The sequence below is a fragment of the Elgaria multicarinata genome, chromosome 7 (genome assembly GCF_023053635.1).
Source record: "Elgaria multicarinata webbii isolate HBS135686 ecotype San Diego chromosome 7, rElgMul1.1.pri, whole genome shotgun sequence".
Classification (NCBI taxonomy): domain Eukaryota; kingdom Metazoa; phylum Chordata; class Lepidosauria; order Squamata; family Anguidae; genus Elgaria; species Elgaria multicarinata.
In genome coordinates this window covers 91,823,461-91,840,652 of record NC_086177.1, presented here as the reverse complement: position 1 = coordinate 91,840,652, position 17,192 = coordinate 91,823,461, and positions in this window count along the sequence as shown.

The window sequence follows — 17,192 nt, the reverse complement described above, 5'->3', positions numbered from 1 at the left end:
TGTGCGTCATGTGGATGCATAGGGCATCATCTAGACATGCCCATAGTCACATCCTCAAAAAGAGTCTAAAGGTTCAGGCAAATGTATCAATGCATATCAACAAAGCAAATTCCTGGAGAATAAGGTCTCCATCACACCTATTCCCCCCCCCCCCCGGTTTATGTTATGCCTTTTTTACCTCTGTTTCATAAGTGTGTCAAGGTAATGGTCCCTTTCACGTGGGTTTGTGGTATTGCACTGCACCATGAAACCTCCCTTTCTCTTGTTTGCTCTTCCACTCCACCCCTCCCATTCTCCTTCTGCCTCTAATTCATTGGTTGTGGTACTCTGATGGGCATGGGCTCCTTCCCCTCCCCTTGCTCTGGCGTTGTTGTTTAGTGGTTCACTGATTTAACATTTCATTGGCTGGGCTCCGTTTCTGTGGGCAATGAGGGTGGGGTTGGAGCAGTAAAAAGTCCATTCAACTGACAAAGCACAAGTCCGATTGACATGGCATGCTGGTGGAGAACCGCCCTGCCCTCCCCTTTCATCAGCAAGACTCAATTCAAAGCACACGCCTGCAACAAAGGAAAAAGCGAGAGGACCGCAATGCATGGAGGTTTAAGGGCAAATTAAATTCACTTTGGGGAAATAATCCAGACTTTCCCTGCACCAAAATAATACGCAAGATGGAGGAAAAGAGGCAAGATGGGTGCAGGACAGGGGTGATGTCATTTGAATCCCACGCTGCAAAACCAGATACCAGATGTGGCGAGAGTTCATTAAACGGTTGTTTGATGGAGCTCTAAGGCTATCAATGGCTACTAGTCCTGATTGCTAGGTGTAACCTCCAGTATTAGAGGCTGTAAGCCTGTATAGTATACACTAGTTGTTGGGGGACATGGGTGGGAGGGTGCTGTTGCACCACATCCTGCTTGTGGGCTCCTGGCTGACAGCTGGTTGGCGACTTTGAGAACTGAGTGGTGGACTAGATGGACCCTTGGTCTGATCCAGCATGGCTCTTCTTATGTTCTTAATTCTAGTAGTTTTCATCTCCACCAGGAGCAAGTCTTTGGTAAAACTGATGGCTCTTAATGCTTTACATTGCAACATGGAACAAGATATTTCTACTGCAAAAAATTATTTCCCCCCAGCTACTGTGAGGATTGCTGTTAAGTTCAGAGACAGCAGGGAATTCTGAGGTGGGGGGTGGCAGATGATGTCACCATCCCTGCTGATAAAGAAGTCACGTTGCTGCATCCCTATGAGCCCAGGTTCCACTATAGCACTGTTCTCAGACCTTTCAGTGGTCCGTTCAATAGGTGGCACAGTGGTCCATTGCACTGCCTTTTATCATTTCTCACTGCTAGTGTTTGCCTGTCATGGGGAGAGGGGCATTTTTTGAGATTGGTTTCTTATATGATTTCACATTATTTCTGTCATGATTTTCAGTGTTTTGAACCGTGTCAATTGCAATATAATTTTATTGATAAATAGTGGTCTAGAATTTTTTTCAAATTAACCAATTCATACACACAAGCCATCCTTTGATGGTGCAGCCTTCACACAGGAACAAGGGCTTGAGCTATTGGATGGTATAGAATTGTAGCAAATAAACAAACAAACAAATACACAGGTCAACTGGCACTAACACAGCTGTCATGGTGATTCCAGTGCAGTTTTGATGTTTTGCAGCACAAGTCTATGCATGTTTACCTAGAAATCGGTATGAGTTCAGTCTGACTTACTTCATCCCAAAGCTCCCAAGGTCAATCCATGCCATGTGATATCTTCCAGTATAGCTGGCAGCAACCCCTGGCTGAAACCCTGGAGACCTGCTGCCCATCCATGTAGAACAGGGGTGGGCAACCTCAGGCCCATGGACCAAATCTGGTCCCCTGAGAATCCCCAGATGGCCACACACCCTTTCCCCTGACTCTCAATTATTCTGTGGTTTTCCAGCTCTTGCATGTGTTTCCCCCCTCCTGTTCTAAAAGGCTGAACTGCTTCTCCAAAAAAATTAGTTACTTGCTGTAAGAGGTTTAAGCTAAAGCATGCTGGCATTTTTGCTATTTTGCCATTGACCCATTGCCTTTGGTCCCACCCAACACTGGAGTGTTGTGTGTGTCCCCCACACCCCCTGAGAGCTTCTCTGAAAAGGAATTTAGCCTTTAGACTGAAAGAGGATCCTCACCCTTAGTGTAGATTCTATATTGTAGGTGATACTGTGCTAGATGGATCAATAGTAGCTTCTCATGTTCATATATCTCATAGAATAGTAGAGTTGGGGCCACCAAGTCCAACCCCATGCTCAATGCACCTTAAAGCATCCCTGACAGATGGCTGTCCAGCTGCATCTTGAAGGCCTCTAGTGTAGGAGAGCCCACAACCTCCCTAGGTCATTGGTTCCATTGTCGTACTGCTCTAACAGTCAGGAAGTTTTTCCTGATGTCCAGCCAGAACCTGGCTTCCTGTAACTCGAACCCATTATTCCATGTCCTGCACTCTGGGAGGATCAAGAAGAGATCCTGGCCCTCCTCCATATGACAACCTTTCAAGTATTTGAAAAGTGCTATCATGTCTCCCCTCAGCCTTCTCTTCTCAAGGCTAAACATGCCCAGTTCTTTCAGTCTCTCCCTAGGTGATATGTTCATGTAAATATGCTTAGAACTGCTTGGTTATAGAATTGTCTAGATGAGGACTGAAGAAATGCTGTCTCTTGCAGTCTTCAAATACTTAAAAGGTTGTCACACAGAGGAGGGCCAGGATCTCTTCTCGATCCTCCCAGAGTGCAGGACACGGAATAACGGGCTCAAGTTAAAGGAAGCCAGATTCCGGCTGGACATCAGGAAAAACTTCCTGACTGTTAGAGCAGTGCGACAATGGAATCAGCTACCTAGGGAGGTTGTGGGCTCTCCCACACTAGAGGCATTCAAGAGGCAGCTGGACACCATCTGTCAGGGATGCTTTAGGGTGGATTCCTGCATTGAGCAGGGGGTTGGACTCGATGGCCTTGTAGGCCCCTTCCAACTCTGCTATTCTATGATTCTATGATTCTATGAATTCTCACCGTGTTTTGCTCGACTTGGCTAAATCTGCATCAAGTTCTAAACCATTTTTCATTCAGCAGCAAAAGTGAAGGAAGGGCTACATTCCTTTTTTTTTCAGAGAGAAAAAACAAAACAAAAATCACGTGTGATAAATTTGATTGATTCTTAATGAGAGCAGTGACAAATATCCTTGTCACAAAGAATAACATCTTGGCAGCAGAGAACAAGCTGTGTGACTTGTCTCTGGAGCAAGAATGCAGATGAGTAGCACAATTCTTGTTCAAGTCGTACAGGAGGAATTCAGGATTTTATTTCTTCATCTGATGACTGTATTATGATACACATGCAGTGACAAAATAAGATGAGAACAAATAACCACAAGATACCATTATACTCCATTCAACTTAATTTTTTCCCGCAATTGATGATCAGCTGCAAATGCAGACAAGATAGCCGTAGGCCAGTTCATGTGAGTGGAGACCACCCTGCTGAAAAACTAAAGCCATGTATGAGAATTTCAGTTTTGCTTGCAAAACATGTAAGCATGCCCCATTTGAACCCCTGAATGTGAGTGTGAGTATGTGTTCGCTGTAAATATTCACAAATTGTGAAAAATGTGCTCATTTTCATCTTGATTGTGGTTCCCAGTTCCTGGTTGGATTTGCACAAGTTTCCAAATTTGTGCAAATTTCCTCAGTGGATTAAATCAGCCTTGCTTTAGTCTATGGAGGAAAGTTATGCAAATTAAGGAATTTACACAAATTTGGGGAGATGTGTGCAAATCACCCATTTGATGGCTGCAACACTGCACCTACTTATCTGGGTGTAACACCCATTGAACTCAATTGGACTTACTTTTGAGTAGTTATGTGTAGAATTGCGCTGTTAATGTTCTATGTATCTTGTGGGTCCAAAGATTAGAAGATATGCTAAGTGTATGTCCCTGGCAGTGAAAAACATTCTGATGATCAGCAGCATTATTAGAGGTTTTGGTTGTCTTCTTATCTCATCTTTACTTTTTCTTTTTCTTTTTTCTTTTCATTTTGACATGAAACACCTTTGGGGGGATTTCAACATCAGAAAGTTTATTTTTGTATAAAGTTTTGTTTTCATAGTGCCATGAATGGTAAATTTACATCATGCAGCGGAAGCATGATGACCTGGGAAACCAGAGACAGATTGGTTGAGAACTGAGGTTGGCCAGATTTGGCCAATGGGACTGAGGTCCTGCTCCCCTGGTTTATAATACAAAGGGCATAGGGCTGCAAAATCCTACAAGTCCCAGTATTCCCCAGCTGGCTGGAGAATGCTGGGAGTTGTAGGATTCCTCCCCCCTGTCTAAACATACATAGGATTATGCCCTACATCACCATTCCAAAGTACTTTTCTTAGCACAGATATCCTAACCGTAAGCAACCAGATTAATCCTTTTGGAGATAACATTGCCTTACACCACTCTAACATTCAATATTATAGGTACAAATCAAAAAAGTGGGCGGCAACATGGCTTCATTCAGACCTTATAAAATATCTGCACACATTTTTTTTTAAAAAACACCTGAACAGAAACACAAACACAGGGATCAGAATACTTAGAGCAAGCTGAGAAAACTTTCTAATATATAACGATCACAATGGTGGATATAAGAAAGTGAGAGTCACAGGTAGGAGTACATCTTATATTGCATCACATCAGCTTGAGCAAAACCAAGGAGTCATGCTTTCTTTCTACTTGAGAAGAACTATCTTTGCACATGCGCCATGTGGTTTCACTTCTATCATTAATTCTCTCCCCACTTCTACGCAAAACACGCTCAAATGGAATATTCACCATGGAAAACTGATACGAAAATGTCACCCAATACTGAACCTGTAGCATATGTAGTACTTTCTAAATAGCACATTTTATTTCGTGATTTTTAACAACTTCTTTATGATCTTTATATACTGGTTGTGCACATACATGTTCTCAAAATAGTGATCTAGAGTAATTTAGATGCCAAAATATTTAAGAACTATTTTAGTTTTGGGTAACATTTTAGGATTGAGCACAGGATGGGTTAGTGTTTTTTCTCTAGACCCGTTTGAGGCCTGCTTTACACTATCGTTTTTTTTGATAGTGGCAACCTCAGGGTCCATTGCAGAGTGGTAGAACACATCCTTTGCATGCAGAAGTCCCAGGTTCGATCCCTGGCCATGGGGGGAAAAACCTACGTGTTGCTATGAGGAGCTGCTGCCAGTCAGTGTTGACAATACTGAGCTAGATGGACCAAAAGAGCTTCCTATGTTCCTGTGGTTTGTTCCACAGGGGGCTAGAAAGCAGGAGTTAGGAGTTCAAACCTGAGCACTGGGAAAGGGGCAACATGGCTCCTTTTACTGAGGAAAGTCATCTGTTTGAAAGGCCGCTAGAGGACTGTCGTCTATTCTGAAGGCATCCTCTGTTTGAAGAGCTGTCCAGTCCAAGTTCAGTTTAAAGAGACAGAACCATCAGAAGGAAGAGCAGGGGGCTTGAAGTTCCCCATCAATACCACTTAGACAGTAGACTGTGCAAGACACAGAGGTCACCTGGTCACAGTCTTCCACACTATGGTGAGATGTACTGTATTTCTATTTAAATTATAATAATGATTTCAAAATGTGCATATCTCTCTATAACTTAGCACATGCAAATTTTATGCAAGTCGGCATCCTCATTTGTCCTCTTTTTCGGTGATTCATAAGTGGGCACTCTAGATCTTACTCTACTTGAGTGAGGGTAGATTTTGGTTGAATATTATGCAGAATTTCTTGACGGCTTGACAGTGCAACCAATTACCTAGAGGTTTGGTGGGCTGTCCCTTGCTGGAGGTCTTCTAGCTGAAAATGGCCAGCAGTCTGCCGGGTATGCTCTAGCTCTAGATCTCCTATGTTGAACAGGGGTTGGACTAGATGGCCTCCAAGGCTGCACCCAACTCATGATACTCTCAGTGGAGGGTGGTGACTCTGATGCCAGTGCAGCAATGAATTCACTCCAGGTTTCAGTCAGAACTCTTCAGAACTCTAAAGGTGCTCTTCTGACTGAAACCCAGAGTGGATTGATTCATCATCCTACTGATATCAGCACCACCAGTCTCCACTAGATCCAATGACCTCTCCCCATCACTTCCACATGATGAAGCTTCAAAAATGTGTTTTCATATAGTGTGTTCAATCATTTGCCTTCACTTGGTTGAGACCATTGACTATAAATGCAGCTGAATAAGATGGTAGAGCAGAGTGTGAAGATGGAGTTGCCTTAAAAAAACAAAAAACACCCCCCAAAGATTATCTGCATAAATCTCCCAGCAAGTTTAAAAATAATCAGCACTACGGTAGTACATCAGGAAGCAAGGTTCTAGCTCAGCTCATTCCCTGCTGTTTTCCTGTTTGAAGGGAAATTGGCTTCCTTTTTCTTTCTAAGTACATTGGGAAATATTCAAGAATGTGACTTTCCTGTGTAGGAGGGACAGTATATTCTTCACACACAGACCTCTGCCACAAACTTCCTCCCTCTCCTCATCCCACTGCATGTGAAGGCCTGAGAGAAACATTCTTTTGCTTTTGAGATAAGAAGATACACTGATAATTAGCCACAGTGGGGCCAAGAAAGCTCAAAGAATGATGACAAGTGGGACTGCCAAAGTTGAGAGTCTTTCTTTCTTTCTTTCTTTCTTTCTTTCTTTCTTTCTTTCTTTCTTCTTACATTTATGTCCCACTTTTCCTCCAAGGAGCCCAAGGCAACATACATGACCCTCCTCCTGTCAATTTTATCTTGACAACAACCCTGTGAGGTAGGTTAGGCTGAGAGTCAGGGACTGGCCCATAGTCACCCAGTGAGCTTCATGGCTGAGCGGAGGCTAGAAACCAATTTCCCAAGTCCCAATCCAACACTCTAACCCGGGTTGAGCAAATTCAGGTCCGGGGGCATTTTTGCCCCTGGACCTGCTCCCCTTGGCCACACTTCTCCCTTGCACCACGAGGGAGCTAATATATATATTAAAAACCTGGCATCCAGGGTGCATACAGAGTGCCCAAAGGGTTGAAATTAGCTCTGGGAGCAGCAACGGGGGTAGAAGGGGGTGCATACAGCCCAGTGTGGTGTAGCGGCTGAGGTGTTGGACTGGGAGTTGGGAGATCCGGGTTCTAGTCCCCTCTTGGCCATGGAAACCCACTAGGTGACTTTGGGCCAGTCACAGACTCTCAGTCCAACCTACCTCACAGGTTTGTTGTTGTGAGAATAACATGGGGGGGGAGGAGGATTAGGATTATGTATGCTGCCTTGGGTTCCTTGGAGGAAAAAAGGTGGGATATAAATGTAATAAATAAATAAATAAATAAATAAATAAATAAAATAAATAGGCAAACTGTTGCCCACATCTGCTCTAACCACTACACCACACTGGCTCTTCTGTTCCTGTTCAGGATACTCCATTCCATTCACCTGCCTTCCTGGTATTCCAATCTCCACTCCCAACAGACAGGGAGCATTTTGTGGCCACTGACCATGCTCAGTTTTCATTGGGATATTTTTTGGGGTTCCCATTGCTCTTCATTTCTTTCCATAACTTTTTTTTTAAAAGGTCCCCTTTTGAAGTTTCTCCAATCCTGCTGATACCTCCCACTTGTGTGTGGATGGTGCTGTTTAGGCTAGAAAAGCAGCATCACTCATCTCTGAACATGAGAAATAGACAAAGTCATGATGACTGTGTGTTCTTGCTCTCAGTATGTCTTCCTACTACAGCAGCTGTTTTAATACACAGCAATCTCCATCCTTCTAATAATAGGCAGTATCCAATCATGTCATTCCACAAACTCAAATAGGGCTAGCGGAGCTCCACTGAATCTTCCCATTGCACAAGCAGTTGCCCATTACTCTTGAGCAACTGGTTGTGCAATGGTTGCACAAGAGTTACGGGTTAGGTATTGCACAAGGACTTACACAAGAGTTATGCACAATGGGTTGCACAACCACTTGTGCAACCATGCTTGCGTAAACATAACCTTACTTGGATCTTTCTCTTGTGCATAGTTCAGAACCAAATTTCCACTAGTGCAACATCATTTGTGCTAATGGAGTGACACAGTTGGAGACTGCCCAATATAGGGATTGTGGCATCATCTGATACAGCCAATGTATTTATGATTACTTTGAAATGGTCCCAGCAGCCATTCGACATATGATCCTTTCTAGTGAGGGGAAACTTTGCATGATCTCCAGAGTGTTTCATAAGTAGAAGACCACTTTAAATCATCATCATCATCATCAAACGGCGTAGACCATTTTCTTAGTCAATGTATGTTATGTACTTGCTCTCTAAGAACTTGAGTACAGTGACCAATATATTGTGTACACAGTAAATGATTTTGTTTTGATATTATTATTATTATTATTATTAGCATTTTTCTATTGTTATATTAAGCTCTGCCTATTTTTGCGGCTTCCCTTAATAGTTTCCGTGCGCGGCAGAAACGGACACTGTAATTTGCTATGGAAATACATTCAGAAAGGTATTTGGAGCAGAGAGATGATAGTGAACATGCTTGGCATACAAAAAGTCCCACATCCATAGCATGTCTTGTTAAAATAATTGTTATCGTGAAAGACTCTTTGACTGACACTGTGGAAAGCAGCTGCTACTCAGAATAGACAATAGTAGGCTAGATGACAAATACTCTGCCCTGGTATAAGGCATCTGCCTATATTCTTCATGGCCTCTAATGTTCTTGCTGTGAATCCACTCTGGGTTTCAGTCAGACCCCCCCCCCCCCAGAACTCTAAACGGGCCATCTAAAGTGCTGAACCCTATCCCCAAAATGAGTTCAGCACTTTGGGAAGATCCTTTAGAGTTCTGGCTAAAATCCAGAATGCATTCACAGCATCACCCACAACCCTGCCATTAGGATGGACCTACAAATGAATCAACATGAGGTTGAGGAACTACACCGCTCAAATAGATGGTACCACTTTAGACTGGATAGATAGGCAATCAATGTTTTTAATCCCCACTCCCATGCAAGTTCAACCAAACCTTTTGGGTTTGATCCAGGTTAAGTGGGTCACACTTTGTTCCTGTTGAAATCAATGGAAGAAATTATTCACAACTTAGTAAATTCCCATAGATTTCAATGGAACTGAACTGTGATCCCAGCCTGCAAGTCGCGCAGCAGACATGAAGAAGGGCTGAGCTAGAACCTTAGCCCTTGATGCACTACTTTTCCATTTGCAAATTGCAGGGAGCTTTTAAAGCAGGGGAGCTGCAAAGAATGCTATTCCCACTTAAATCCTAAATGGTCTACCACCTGATGTTCCTTCTGGCTTGCTGCTCTAGTTGTGTGAAAAATATGCCCTCAGACATTTCACAGATGAAACTGCAGACTTGCCTAAGCATCTGAAATTCTGCCTCTTCCCATATAAACCTGCCTGCAATTTGCAGCCAGCATTAGAAGTCCTGCTATATGTTCCAGCACCTATAGAGTAGGGCTGTGGACAGCCCACCACCCCCTGATTCCCATCAGAGGCCAATTCAGAGCTTCCAAATTGGCCATGATTCAACCTGGGGCACCTCAGAACCACCCTGGCCCACTTTGGTTTCAGTTTCAAATCTGAAGCAGGTCAGCTGTTCAGTTCCGAATCCAAAGCAGGTCAGTTTCCCATAAAATTCTCCTTCCCTCCCGCTCACCTCCCCGCGAACCATGAGAGCTGCTGCTCCCCTGCCTCCGGGACTTACCTGAAGCCTCCGCTTGTGCCATGAGCCACCAGGAGAGCTGCTCTGACCTGCTGTAGATCTCTGTTGTAAACTACAGCCAGTGGATGGCCATCTGTCCAAATCAGTCCCCAAATGGATTTGGGCTAAGATTTGGGTCCCAAAACGGATTCGGGTCAAAGTGGGCCAGATCAGCCTGCTTCGACTCAGATTCAGAGTTCAGGACCAAGGCTGTGCACACCCCTACTAGAGAGGTTAGATTGGGCCCTTTCTACACCATACCGATGTAGAGGGAGGGAGGGGGAGGATCTCATGATATCCTGATCACGAGATCCTCCCCTTATTCTACATGCGGGCGCAACATCCCGGGAGAAAGGAGGATGTTGTGCCCGCCATTTTTTTTTAAGGGAGATGAGTGCAAGTGTGCTCCAATGAAATGTGAGGTGTGGTTTTTTTTTTTAACAAAGCCCTGACCCCGCTCCCCCCACCCCCAATTCCTCCCAGCCCGGTTCCTTCTCTCTACAGATCCCTGCAGATCCTGACACCACGGGAAAAAACAGGTTTTCCCAGGGAGTACTTATCCCTGGAAGGGTGACCAACTGTCAGGATTTCCCCGGATTTGTCCTGGTTTTTGTTCTTTCCATAGTGTCAGGGGGGATTTTCTATAATTTTCAATAATGTCCTGGAATGACACACCTTCCCTTTTAAGGCTGCCATTAGCATGGCAGGAGGGAATGACATGTTTTCTTGAGGCACATCATTCCCCCACCCCGAGCTCCAATTGAGGTCTTAAAGGGGAAAGTGGGTCATTTGTGGACATTATAGAAAAGGCCCCAATTGGAGTGGATGGTGGTGGTGCAGAATGAAATCCTTTCCCCTCCTCCACTCCAATCGGGTTCTTTAAGGTGGCGAGGGAATAACGTACTTTCTGCAGGACTCAGAAAGCTGCTTCCCCCCACACACACTAGGTGTCCTCTTTTTTTGGTTTCCCAAATATGGTCACCCTAATCCCTGGGAAAACCCAGTCTAGTCCCTCCTTCCTCCCAGGAGCCCCTGTGCATCATTTGGATGCACAGGGACTTGGCCGTGACCAGCTCGGATTTTGGGACTGGTGTAGAAATGGCCTTGGTGTGCACTCAAGTCTGGGCCTTTTTGTAGCAGCACCCTAATAATAGAACTCTGTCCCTGTGGAGCTCAGACAAGCACCCTCTTATCATGCTTTAGGCAGGCACTGAAGACCATATTGTTCCACTGAGCTTTTAATGGTTTGCAATGACATTTTCTGATTTTATTGTCATGAATGCTTAGCTTCTTTTTATTTTATCTGAATTTTTTTATATTGCCTTGGCTCAAGTGCCCAGAGGATGGAAAGGCAGTATTTATAAATATGTAAAATAAATTAATAAACCACCGCTTCTACTATGGCAATTGTTACAAATTACAGAAAGGCGTTTTTTTACCTGATGGATGAAATGCTAGATTCAAGTTCAGATTCAATGCTCTGAGTCAAAATGGCAAGAGCTACTTGCAAAGAGTAAGGTATCAGGAGTAGTCATTAGAGTGTTGGACTAGGAGTTGGGACATCCAGGTTCTAGTCCCACCCTCACTTGGCCATGGAAACCCACTGAGTGACTTTGGGCCAGTCACAGACTCTCAGCCCAACCTACCTCACAGGGTTGTTGTGAGGATAGAAATGGAGAGGAGGAGGATTATGTATGCCGCCTTGGGTTCCTTGGAGGAAAAAAAGGCAGGATATAATGCAATAAATAAATAAATGAAAAGCCTGAGGTTTACAGAAATACCAAAGACACAACAAAAACAAACAAAAATCCTAAAAATAGCCACAAAAAAAGATTGAGTCTGCTCACTAGCCATGGAATCTGGTTGGCTGTTGAGATGAAAAAAACCTGAAACCCTTCTGGGAGGGGGAATGGTAGAGCATGACTGGAAAAGGAATATAGAGGAAAACACAGATAGGCTTGTTCTGAACATCATGGCAACCCAGTGGCTATTTCTCTGGGGAACTGGAAGAGAGACATGCCAGAGCTCTGTGTTCCGAGGCAATGCTAAACAACCGGGATCCTTGGGTTGTTTAGCCACTCCACCCAATTGCACTGGGAGCAAGTGGGCAGCAGAGCAAACACCAGAAGCTGCCTTATGTTGAGTCAGACCCTTGGTCCATCTACTCCAGTATTGCCAACACTGACTGGCAGCAGCTTTCCAGGGTTTCAGGCAGGAATGTTTCCAGTCCTACCTGGAGATTCCAGGGATTGAAGATGGGTCCTTCTGTATACCACTGAACCATGGTCCATCCCCAGGATTCAAAAGGAAAAGAAAAACTGCTTGGTCGTTATGTGCAATTTGGGCCAGAGATATAACGGCATCCTCATGTAAAGATATAAAGGTTCCTGCATTGAGCAAGGGGTTGGACTCGATGGCCTCATAGGCCCCTTCCAACTCTACTATTCTATGATTCTATGTTCATTTGCTCTCTTGCCAGCTTGGTCTGAGAAGGGAAAGCTTTGAACCCCACCCCATCTCTCTCTCTCTCTCTCACACACACACACACACACACACCATTTTATTTCAAGGGTCTGCTTGAATATATTTACTCTGCATTGCCTGACCTGCACTTGCTTCAAATGCGGTTGTGTTCATAAACTGACCATTTTAAAGGTTAGATATAGTTGATAGAACATTTAATCTCAGGCCGGATGCAGCTAACCAAAAAAAAAAGAATAGCTGAAAATCAAAAAACGTTCATCAATATTTACCATCCAGAACGGAATATTAGGCAATTGTGGATCAGGGGAAATGGAAGAGAAGCAGTGCATTGCCATTTTGCTTTTAGGAAGTCAAGAAAGAATCAACTTAGTTATTGATGTAAGCTGTTGACTTACATCAGGCATTTTACTGTTATAGGCCTTTTCCATGATAGGGTCCTTTATCGCTGCTGAACAACTGCTCTTTTCCCAGCTGAAAACAGAATTATAACCTCTTCCACAACACATAATAAAACACTGCATTATTTACAATTCTTCAGTGCCTGTACTCGCAGCCAAGATAGAGGTGGATTGTACATTACTGATCTAGGATTGCACCTTTTTCAGTGAGATCCTAAATAAATTTACTCACAAGTACCATTCGTGTCAATGGAATGTCCTCTCCAGAAAGTAAGAGAGATTGGGGTGGGAGGACTTACAAAGGAAATCACCATTAATCTTGGATCCCTAGGTCTGAAAATGAGAAAGAAAGAAAAAGCATTCTTTCTTCCTGGATCAAGGCCACCCAGCTGTTCCTCCCACTTTCTGGGTCTCCCCAAACAACGATATGCCTGTCTCCTTGCCCCAATGATTTGGCAGATGGGAGATTAATGGCAAAACAGTGCCCCATTTCTCTTATCCATCAGTAAGGTGGCCATGTGTCCTACTTTGCAAAGGATGGTCCTCTATTTGAAGGGTTATCAGAACATCGTCCTCTATGTGAAGGACTGTCCAGTCCAAGTCCAGTTCAGAGATAAAGAAGCAGAAGAAGGGAGAGCAGCAGGGGCCTTGGAGTGGCCCATCAACTGTTAGCACCTGGGCAGCAGACCGTGCAGCTTCCCAGATCACCTGGTCATAGTGGCTTGGTTCCAGTCATACTTAGCGTGGACTTATTGAAGTCAATGGGATTTGTGTTTGTCATGACTAACATAAGCCCAACCCAATCTACCCCACTATGCTGAGATGTCTTCTGTTTCTATTTAAATTATAGTCATTATTTCCAAATTTGCATACATGTATAACAACTAGCATATGCAAATGTCATGCAAATCCACACCCTCTTTTGGGGTGATGTGTAAGTGGCTACTTTATCCCTCTAGGTTTGGGGCAAATTGAGGTCTCTTCCATCCTTTCCTGCCTTGATCTGCCCAGCTGCATTTCTCTGCCTGTGGTGTCTTTGTTAATTGGCTCAGGGTCCCATCCCATGTCTTCCTCCCTAGCACACCAAAGAGGTCTAAGCTTCAATAAGCAGTTCCAATTGGCTCTTTGAGCACTCTTTCCTTGACATTGTCCCAATATTCCAGGGCGGCTTTAGGCTAGCTGCCAGCAACTGGCGTCCTAGGTGAACCATGCAATCGGCGTCCCCACTCCCAGACTCCAAGGGCAGATCTAGGCTGAAGTTTTTGGTAAACTGGGAAACTTTTTGCCCCTATTTTCCATTTAATAAAGAGGCAACCTCCCATGCCCTCTGCATCTTCGGAAGCAGGAATATTACCATTTATAATAAAACATTCCCGAAATGATTTTTTAAAAGTAAAAAAAGAATGGTACTGTATTAGCACAGAGGGTCTGATAAAAACAACAGAGGAGATGAGCACAGACATCTGCTCTGTGAAGGAACAGGAGTCCCATCCACAATGCCCAAGGGAGGTCCCTGGAAGAAGGGTCCCTGTTGCATCCTCAGGGCGCCATGGCCAACAAGGTGCTACAAGCTCCCTGGCTCACCACACTGAGGGCAAACGAAGTGGCTGCTTTCGAGGGAGCCTCTTACTCCCTGCCTCCAACTGGGAGCAGCAAAGAAATAGGAGGACACCCCACATCACCTCACTCAACTCCACACCCTCAGTCATATTCCCTTTGTATGTGCATGGCTTTTTTTTATTATTATTTTTCCTGTCGAATTTGGTCCTCCACTTCACTTGGTGCCCTAGATGACTGCCTGGTATATGGACAGGCTGCCACTATTTGTTTGTTCGTTTATCTTCTTTATTTTTTATAATTGTGCTTTAACACACACACACCCAATTATATATTATTAGCACACCTAAAAATGGAAAGAGCAAAACTCTGGCCCTGAGGGAAGGGACATAGTAAAAGCAGTACGGTCAGGAATCACAGGCAATACAATATAGAAGGCCCAGCATCCAATAACCGTGCCCCCCCCCCAACAGCATCATGAATCATTCCTCCCACCAAGTGCTTCAGTAGCACCTGCCAGTCCCCACCAGTTGATGTAGTAGCTCTAGGGCCAGCCCTACCATGAGGCAGAGTGAGGCAGATGCCTCAGGCAGCAGATAGTAGCAGATAGAGCTCTCTGTGTGTCATACAACCTGACTTGCAATCTTTAAGCTAGCCTAATGCCCTGAGGTGCAGCAGAAGATGCTTTCCCATCACCAGCCTTGAAGTAAGATCTAACTGCCAGCCCAAGTGGATTTTGTATATGAAGTGGGAATGGCACCATCTTGTCCTTTGCCTCAATGCCCTGTCCCAGACCTGAATATCTCCATTCAAGGTTTACTCAGTAAATTTGTGATATCCATTCTGTAGAAATGGGCTCGTTTGGAAGCTACCCCCTTGGTACATTAATCAAATATCTGGACATATGAAATGGTGCAATCCATTGCTTTTCAGTGGTTTGCAGCAGATCAGTGAACCTAAGTGCAATCTGTGCCTGGGTTAAAAGAATCCAATGTTATTCTGAAATAGTTCCAATGGCCAGATACGTTCAAGTATTCTGGCATCCATCAGAGGGTCCCCCCCTCCTTTGGAACGTTTGGAACACAGATTTGCGCTGTTTGATATTAATCAGACTAATTGACATGGAAATAAAATTTAAAATGGCAAGATCAACCCTAGAGCATGCTTGCCCTTTGAGAATAATATTTACTCAGAAGTAAGTTCTATGAGTTAAATGGGGTTTATTTCCAAGAAAGTGTGTGAAGGATTGCAACCTATGGTTGAAACTACATGTGACACTGTGTCACTTGTAGTTGCATGAATCTTTTTGTAAACTGCAGCTATGTTTGGGGGTAGGTGGGAACCAAGGTCAGGACTGTGGCAAACAGAGAGGATTTTTAAACCCTTTGTTCATGTGCCATATTCCCGATGGAAATTGGCCATCCATGCTCCTAGTTGGCATAGGCAAGGAGCTCTCATTGGCACTAATGAAAGCTGTCCTCTCTTGCCAAATAGCATCTTTAGAAAGGGGGGGGCAGTATTAAATGGGGAAGCAGCCTGGGGAGAAACTTCTTTCTCCTCTTGCTGTGGTTGTCAACCTGTTCATCCCTCCCCCATACTATTTTCAGTTTTGTTTTGTTTTTAAATATATTCAACTGACTAATTTAGAGAGTATAAGAATTTAGAGGAGGGGGTCCCCACTCTTTTTGGTTGAATGGGCTCATTTGAGATTTTGAGAGAATGTTGTAGGCGCTTTCACAAAATGACTGCCATGGGGTGGGGGTGGGGGCTTGACAATTCATAAAATGGCTGCCCCAGTGGGCATGGCCGGTCCCAAAACCCTCATTTTCCAGAAGGCAAACTGGTGAGACTACAAAGAAAGTAACTTGTCCAAGAACCTAGGCACAAAGCAGAGGTGGAGGTGGAGTGCCGAAAACACAAAGGCATTCTTTTGAACCCAAATAAAGATGGTGCTGAGATGTGGCAGAACGTGACTGTGCAACATGCCAACCTCCCAATAAAACAAGAATTTAAAAAATCTTAAGGAATAAAATTAAAAACAAGAGGGGCAGAGAACCCGGTGGGCGCCAAAGGAGGTGTCTGTGGGCACACTGGTGCTCAGGACCATCACATTGGAGACAACAGATTTAGGGCAGCACGTGAATACAAGCTGTATTGTGTTCTATCACTGTTATTACATGTTGCATTTATTTGACTGTTTATGGTCATACTTATTGTCCTCGTCACATAGCATGGCAGTCCACCATGGCTTAATTTACCCATGGGGGATGTCTGTCATATCATGCCGGATATCCGCAGGTGCCAGTTTTGTATGGTGATCTCTGGCACCCAGCCTGTTGTGGCTTGTCATGTTTGTGAACCCAGGGAGCAGGGCTTATTTGAGGGTTAGATAAGCTTCAAGCAACCCTAAAATATGTCATACATTATTTGTGGGTTATCTTACTCTCAACCTACCTCTGGCTCCTGGGTTCACATGACACAGCAAGCCATGGCAAGCCAGGTGCCCATGGGTGCCATGTACAAATGGTGCATCCAGGGGCCCAGCATGACACAACTTCCCACAGTTAAATTGACCCACAGCCGGCTGTCATGTAATGTGAACCAGGTCTTTGTGTACACCACCCTGGCATCCATAATGACAAAGGGAAGTTTATGCATTCTTTTAACTAATAAATATATAAATAAGTGTGATGGGGGGCACTGACACATTTCCCTGTGATGGGATGTGTTGGCTCAACTTTCTTTCAATGGCATGGGAGCCACTGGGTTGTGGCTGCTCCCACATCGCTGTCAGTCATGTGGAAGGATTGGGATTACGTGGGTTGGGCCTATGATGCAGTTACTTTCCATAGAACTACTGCCTCCCATGGTGAGATTACTCTGATGTAGGAAGCTGCCAATCTTGCCCATGTGTGGACAGCCATATTACAGTGCTCCCAGGCAAATGCAGGTAAAATATGCACAGGACCTAAATTACAAAT